Source organism: Bacillus rossius (assembly GCF_032445375.1).
Source record: "Bacillus rossius redtenbacheri isolate Brsri chromosome 4 unlocalized genomic scaffold, Brsri_v3 Brsri_v3_scf4_1, whole genome shotgun sequence".
In the NCBI taxonomy this organism is placed as follows: Eukaryota; Metazoa; Arthropoda; class Insecta; order Phasmatodea; family Bacillidae; genus Bacillus; species Bacillus rossius.
Window position 1 is genome coordinate 17,089,558 of NW_026962010.1, and position 8,533 is coordinate 17,098,090.

Below are 8,533 nucleotides of genomic sequence, written 5' to 3' on the forward strand. Positions count from 1 at the left end.
GAATTGTTCTCGTCAAACAGGAATCACTGATGAAATCATACAGAGACTGATAACAGAATTTGAGGCACTAAGCACAGATCAAGAACGGATTGGTTCACTCATTATTGATGAGATGTCAATTCAGCCCAAGTTGTTATACGATAGGCAGCTTCAGTTTCATGGTTGGAACGAATTATCAGACGAGAAAATGGACAATGGTGATGAATTGGCAAATAGAATTCTATGTTTCATTTTTAGAGGAATTTCTGCTGACGTCGTACCGCCTGTGACAGTGAAGCCCGGTCTCCACCCCGCCAGTACCTTACCCCGCTGCGAGACCGTACCCCTAGCCTAGCCTATGCAGGCTGACGCTGCCCCCCCCCCCCCCCCCCCCCCTCTTAGGCCAGCCGCGGTCAACGGCAGTCGACAACGGGTCATCAACTAGGACGGACGTGCCGTTCCCCGCGTTTCCCCTTCGTTCAAAAACCGTCAAGTAATTACGTGCGTGTGTTCATTGTGTTCAGACACCATATAGCCTAGGAGCTTAGTAGTGCACGCTGGGGCCGACGATCCACCACAACAACGGCTAGACGCTTTGAGACTAGCCTGGCGCCCTCCCGGAGAACAAACACCTCAACAGAGACACCAGCAACTACTAGGCTCACCCCGGGTATCGAGTTCAAGACCCCGGGTGATGGCATTTGGCGCCCATGCGTGTGACAAAAATGAATAATTCCAGTGTTTTTCCGCGATCCGCCTACACCAAGGAAACCAGTGAGCGTGAAACGGCCGTCTCGTGCGTGTGAAGGAATTGGGGTTAGACAGGCAGGCGCGACCAGGACAGCGGACAAAGGGCCCCCTCCCTTTCACTTCTGGACATTCCAAAGGAGCGAGACCGACCTCCCCCTTCCACCAGCCGGAGCTAACGCTCTTCTCTTTGTGCGACCTTCCGGGCAGCTGCCCCCACCCCTCCCCCCGCGTCACACCCCGACCATTCCTTTACGGCCCACCCTGCTTCTCCCACCAGCCGAAGTTATCGCTCTACTCTTTGTGCGGTCGTCCGGGCAGCCGCCTACCGCGCCACCCCTCCCTCCAGTGCGCGCGCACGAGTCCTCATCCCGACTACACCAAACATCACCGGACATTATGTGTGAAATTATTTTATATTGGTAAAAAATTTTACGTGATCTAATCCTTCTAAATTATATTAGCTACACCAAATCAACTGACACCTACCAGTGACGTCAACAACACAATTGCTCACAGGTAAAATGTTACCACACATTTCAACCACAGTCTGTGCAAACTGCTACCTACCTAGGGGCATGGACCTATTAACAGGGACACTACCGTGGCATAACACATGCCGATGCGCACCCGACCCCTTAAAATTCCCGATCAAGCGGGAAACAGTAAAGTCCACATGTGAAATACAATCGAATCCTGTGTGGCCAGGGAAGGATGAAGCGGAGCTACCACCAACTACACCGCCTGCCCTAGTGACCATAGCACCAATCATGCACACCGCCACGGGGAACCCATCAGATAAAATGGAAACAACAGAGTGTGCAAACTGCGCACAGCGCGAGCAGAAGCCAAGGCAGGCACGGGAACACACATCGCTGACCGACCTGAGCGCCACATGGGGGGCACCGCGAATGGTGACGAACACGGGTAGAGCAACACTACCGGAGTTCAGTGGACTGCCGCAGGAGAACCCGGGCGAGTTTCTACGGCAATGCGAGGTGCGCCTAGCGAGGGCGGGAATACCACCTGATGAATGGGCAGAACGTGCGAGTGAGCAGCTGCGGGGCGTGGCACGTCACTGGTGGAGCCTCTGGGGCCAGTTCGGAATGCTGTGGCCGGAGTTCACCACCAAGTTCATGCAGCGTTTTGACACAGGAGAGGCGGTGGTACAGTGTACCTCCCAATTCTACGGGAGACAACAGCGAGACGGGGAACCAGTGGAGCAGTTTGTCGCCCACAAACTGCAGCTGTTTCGGCGGATCATGCCGAACACAGAACCAACGGCAGCGCTGCCGACTGTCACCACCCTGCTGCGTGATGAGCTTCAGCCCTTCCTCCGCTGCTACCGACACACCTCGGTAGAAGACTATGTGCAACAGGCAGTGGCCACTGAAAGAAACCTCCAGATGGTGTGGCACCGAAACCCATCAATGACAGAACGGGGGTACCACAGCCTAGCGTTACCGGGCGCACCAGTGACCAACCACCAAGCCAGACCGAGTGAGCCTCAACCATCACCCAGGCGGCAGCGGGCCATCGAGGATGCACTGGCGTCACGCCAGAGCACCACGCAGCCAGGCCGCCGGGACAACCAGTCGCAACGCAACCATGAGCGGCCACCTCAGTGCCAACGGGGTTGCGCCACTGGAGCATATCACTGGCACAGTGAATGCCCACTTCCCCCACCACCACGCCAGCAGCAGACAGTGCCACAGTCGGGAAATGGACCACCGGGGGTGCGGGACTGAGGGGCCCACCCCCCGCGAGAATGGCACCACCTGCCGCAACTCCCTTCTCGACACCACCTGCCGCAACTCCCTTCTCGGCACCACCTGCCGCAACTCCCTTCTCGGCACCACCTGCCGCAACTCCCTTCTCGGCACCACCTGCCGCAACTCCCTTCTCGGCACCACCTGCCGCAATTCCCTTCTCGGCACCACCTGCCGCAACTCCCTTCTCGGCACCACCTGCCGCAACCTCACTCTTGGCACCACCAGCCACACCACCAGCAGTGCTACTGGCACCATCCTTACCAACGGCATCACCGGCCACAGGGCCAATGCCCTCAAAGCCCCCTGCACCACCACCTATCGGGATGATGCCAGGTACCACACCGACGCTGGGCCAACTGTTCCGGCCACACGACCACCTGCTGCGCATCCCGGTGGAGGTGAATGGCCAGCCGACGGCGGCACTGGTCGACACAGGTGCGAGCCATGTGTTTGTCGCCCCAAGCCTGGTACCCCCGGGAGCACTCCAACCCCACCGCACCGAGCTGCGCCTTGCGACCACTACACGGCCAGGGATGACAGTGGGTCAAGCCGAACTCCAGGTAAGCCTTCGGGAAATGTCAACCACAGTTCTTGCACTTGTTGTGGAGGACCTGCATGAGGACCTCGTATTAGGACAGCCCTGGCTAGCAGAGCATGATGCTGTGGTGGAGCTGAAGGCTGCACGAGTCCACGTGGGAACCCAGGAGCGATACACAGTGTATGCCACAGGGTTCGCACCCGAACCACCTCGCGAACCGCTTACACTGGCGCAACTGCATCACGATGTACCCCCGCAGCATCAGGCAGCGGTGGAAAAGGTGCTGAAAGAGAGGCAGGATGTGTTTGCACTCGCCAACCCCCTGCAACGCACCACAGTGGCGGAGCATCGTATCCCAACCATGCATGATCAACCTATTCATGAACCACCCAGGGGATATGGCTTCCGAGAGCAGAGCGCCATCAGAGAGCAGGTATCAGAAATGTTACGGGATGGCGTCATCGAGCCCTCCAATAGCCATTATAATTCATGTGTGGTGTTGGCCCCGAAAAAGGACGGCTCGCTGCGTTTTTGTGTGGACTTCCGGCCCCTGAACGCCATCACCATCAGCTCACCTCCGCCCCAGATCAGTGTCGAGGCCGCCATCGCAGGCCTAGGACGAGCCAAAGTGTTCAGCACGCTTGACCTCAAGGCTGGCTATTGGCAGGTGCCCATACGGCCTGGGGACCGAGGTAAAACTGCTTTTACAACACCAGATGGGCGGCGCTTCCAATTCAGGGCCATGCCATTCGGCTTAAAGTGCGCGCAAGCTACCTTCCAGGAGATGATGACACGGGTGCTAGAGGGGTATGTGGGACAGATTGCCATAGCCTACCTCGATGATGTCATCGTGTTTTCCGAGACATGGGAGGACCACATCCGCCACCTTGCCCTCGTCCTAGAGCGGCTCGCGACACATCACCTAACAGCAGCCCCAGCCAAGTGTCATATCGGAGCACTCGAAGTCGAGTTCTTAGGGCACTTGGTGGATGCGGCAGGCAACAGCCCAAAACCAGTCCACCTGCGGAAGATCGCGGAGGCTGAGGTGCCGAGGACCCGCAAACAGCTACAACGTTTCGTGGGACTCGTTAACTGGTTAAGGAGCTATATACCGAACTTTTCAAATATCATTGTTCCACTCACAGACTTTTTGTCACCACGGTTGCGCTACAGGTGGGATGCGATCGCACAAAATGCCTTTGACCAAATTAAGGCTGCATTCACAAGCTGCCACACATTGGCACGGGTGGACCCAGAGCGCCGCCTGTACCTGCAAACCGATGCCAGTGCACTAGGGGTGGGAGCTGTGCTATTCCATCTGGACCAGAATGGAGACCGACAAGTCATCGACTATGCGAGTGCGAAGTTCGGCTCGGCAGAGTGTCGTTACCACAGTAACGAGCAGGAGTGCCTGGCTGTCGTGTGGGCCGTGAAGAAGTACCGCCCGCACCTGGAAGGAAAACCATTCACGCTCCGCACCGACAACAGGTGCCTGACCTGGCTGCACACCATGCAGGGGAGGAAGGGCAAGCTGATCCGGTGGGCATTGTTCCTGCAATCTTTTGACTTTGAAGTCGAACACGTCCCCGGAACAGACAACCAGCTGCCCGACCTTCTGTCTCGCGAGCCAGATGAGAACAGCGAGCTAGCCGACCATGAAGACTGGGAGGATATGCTGCCACCCAGCCACCAAAACAGGCAAGCCCAACCAGATGCAACATGCACGCGGATTACAGCTGATGCCCAGGAAGACAACGTACCACCGAGTACAGCAGCCGATGTCCACCACCGAGTTTTGGAAGCCCAAGGGACGTCACCAGAGGCCGATCGACGGCGCCAACAGGCGACGATGGGGGAACATGACACCTGGTGTGTACGAGACGGGGCCGTGTGGTGCCGTACACCTGGACACCAAGTGGACTGGAAGATGTACGTACCACCTGAAGCCCGGGAAGCTGTACTACGGTTCTACCATGACCACGACTTAGCCGGCCATCCTGGCACCGACCAGACGAAGCGGGCTGTTTGCCAATATTACCACTGGCCCGGGGTCACCAGCGATGTACGCGAGTACGTGCGCGAATGTCAAGTCTGTCAATCACGGAAGGCACGACGGCGAGATGGGGAGGAGCAGCAGCGGCCACGGGAACCCACCACAGCCTTCCAGACAATAGCGCTGGATGTGATGGGCCCATATCCACGAACACCGAGGGGGAACAGGTTCTTGCTTGTAGTAACTGACCTGTTCACCCGGTGGACGGAGGCCTATCCCTGTCGAAATGTGCGAGCCGCCACCATCACCAAGATCCTGGCACAAGAGTTCTTGCCGCGCTGGGGCTACCCGCAGTCAGCCCTCTCCGACAATGGCAGCCAGTTCTTGGGCCGACAGTGGAGGACTTGGTGCGATGACCACCAAATACAGCACCACACCACACCCGCATACCACCCACGGGCAAACCCCACCGAACGCCGCAACCAGGAGCTGAAGGCGCAGATGCGCATATGCCTCAGCTCAGACCATGCGCAGTGGGACAAGCACATTTCAGATGCCCTGTTCTGCATGCGCCGTCGGGTGAATGCGGCAACTGGTAGAACACCCGCCGAGATGGTTCAGGGACACAATCTACCCCTGCCCGGTGAATGGGCCACGCATGGAGTACCACACCCGACAGAAGGACCGGAAGAGCGAGACCGCCGCCGCACAGCCACACACGAAGAAGCACGCCAACAGCAAAAATTCTATGCGATGGAAATAACACCAACGACGAACCGCACTCCACCCACCGTACAAGCAGGAGACCAAGTGTTTGTGCGTGTCCATCCCCTGTCGGCCACACCACGTAATTACTGTGCAGGATTGGCCCCCCGCTGGGGAGGCCCCTACATGGTACAGAGACGCCTGGGCCAGACCACATACCTCGTGCGCTTAGGTGGCCGGCGGGTGAAGAAGATTCATCGTGATGACCTGCGCCTTGCCACACTCCCAGGAGACAGGCTCCCAGAATCGCCTGTAACACTGACTCCACCAGAACACCCAGCACCCAGGAGAGAACTGGACGATCCAACCACCCCTGAGGGTGAGGGGGACGAGGACCAGAACGGTGGGCAAGCCTCATGCCGACGGTTCAGACGCAAACGATTACCACGAGTAATTATCACTGATGTCTCGGCGGATTAAATAACATTAGATGCAGACGAGGCACCAAGTACACCACCGGTCGTGACCGAACCGTACGAGACTGACCCCGATGCACCTGTGTCACTGACCCGGGGAGCCTGGGGCCACCTGGCATCCCTGGAGGATGCCCACTTCACTGTCCATGTGATCGAGCCGAATGACGAGGCTAACGAACAGCCCCGCCGGCCAACCCAGCACCCGTGTCACCTGGATGATAATGGCCTCGATGAGCCAATGACCCCACAGCGACAAATTCAGCGACCAATGCGAACAAGGCTGTTCACAGGCGCAGACACCGCACCTGATAGGAGCAGTGACCACGTGCTGGCACCACCCGCAATGGAACCAGAGGAGGACCAAACCAACCAGAGCTCGAGTGGTCCGGCATCACCCGGGATTCCAGGAAGTGAAGAGACCACGTCGGCCACCCAAACTGACCTCCGCCAACATGAAAACCTGACCGGACGGCCCCAACGGGTCAGACGGCCACCGGGATACCTTGCAGACTACCACCTGGGAACAATCCGGGGTGTCCGGTCTGCTGATGCAGCCCCTGGGTGCACACAGCGGGATGACCTGTGAGCAGAGCGCGGGCCCTACCAGCTGCTGCCACCCCAAGCGCCTCCAGCTTGGACCTGCTGCCAATGCTAGGGGTGCGACCATGCTGCGGGGTACCTATCGCGGGGAAAGACCGGGCTTCTCCAGGGGGGGGGGCGTTTGACGTCGTACCGCCTGTGACAGTGAAGCCCGGTCTCCACCCCGCCAGTACCTTACCCCGCTGCGAGACCGTACCCCTAGCCTAGCCTATGCAGGCTGACGCTGCCCCCCCCCCCCCTCTTAGGCCAGCCGCGGTCAACGGCAGTCGACAACGGGTCATCAACTAGGACGGACGTGCCGTTCCCCGCGTTTCCCCTTCGTTCAAAAACCGTCAAGTAATTACGTGCGTGTGTTCATTGTGTTCAGACACCATATAGCCTAGGAGCTTAGTAGTGCACGCTGGGGCCGACGACCCACCACAACAACGGCTAGACGCTTTGAGACTAGCCTGGCGCCCTCCCGGAGAACAAACACCTCAACAGAGACACCAGCAACTACTAGGCTCACCCCGGGTATCGAGTTCAAGACCCCGGGTGATGGCACTGCAAAGATACGAATTCCTGTTGCATGTTTCTTTTGCAAGAATTTAGATGGCTCGCAACTGTACACAAAAACTCTGCAAGTAATAGAAGCCATTGAAAAAGTGGGATTTTGTGTGCTGAGAATTGTTACTGATAATTTCAAGGTAAATGTGGCAATGTATGAGAAATTATGTGAAGGGCCTGTCACATCAGTGATACATCATCCGACAGACAAGACAATAAAAATATTCCTTAGCTTTGACCAGAGTCACATAATAAAAAATATCAGGACACAGTTTCTGGAGAAGACATTCAGGCTAAATGGGACTCAGATAACAGGAAAGCATGTGCAAACTTTATATAAGTTACAGAAAAACTCTGTGTTTACCCCTGTTCGGAATTTGTCTCGGAAAGTGGTATATCCTTCAAATTTGGAAAAAATTAATGTAAAACGAGCAAAACCGTTATTTTCTGAACCAGTGACTGCTGCACTTGAGACTTTCCCGACAAAGACAGTCTACAGGCAACAGTTCACTTCATGAAAATAGTGAGAAAGTGGTTTGACATTCATGATGTTTGCAACAGAACACAAGCCTGTAGATCAAGGAATATGGACAAACTGCACTTCTTTTCCGTGAGTGATGAACGTCTTCAGTGGCTTACAGAAACATTCCTGCCTTATGTAGCTGATATTCAACAACTTGGTCGAAACCGAAACGAAACCTTCAGCTCAGAGACCTATGAAGCACTTGTAATCACTACAAAATGAACAGTTGCCTGCATAACATATTTGCTGGACAATGGTTTTCACTATGTCTTAACTAGAAACTTTTCGAGTGACGACATTGAATTGTTCTTCAGTCATCTAAGGCAACTTGGAGGTTTTAATGATGCTATGGATGCTCGGTCATGTTTGCATGCAATACAAACACCCTACGCACTGGTATTATACGAGCATCAATGTATGCAAATGTGGAGAGTGATTCAAGCTTTTCATCTTCAAAACAATGCCATGCAAAGCCCAACTCTTCCCAGTCGACTGATGTTCTGCCAAATTCTGTGCTGGAAATCCTGAATCGTCCATTTAACAGTAAGTATATTGATACCCAATCTTAATTATTAGCGAGTAAAGTTGTTTTTCATTTTTACATTTGGCGAAATTTTCTTTGCAGCCTGTCCAGCAACAATGAAAACTGCATCA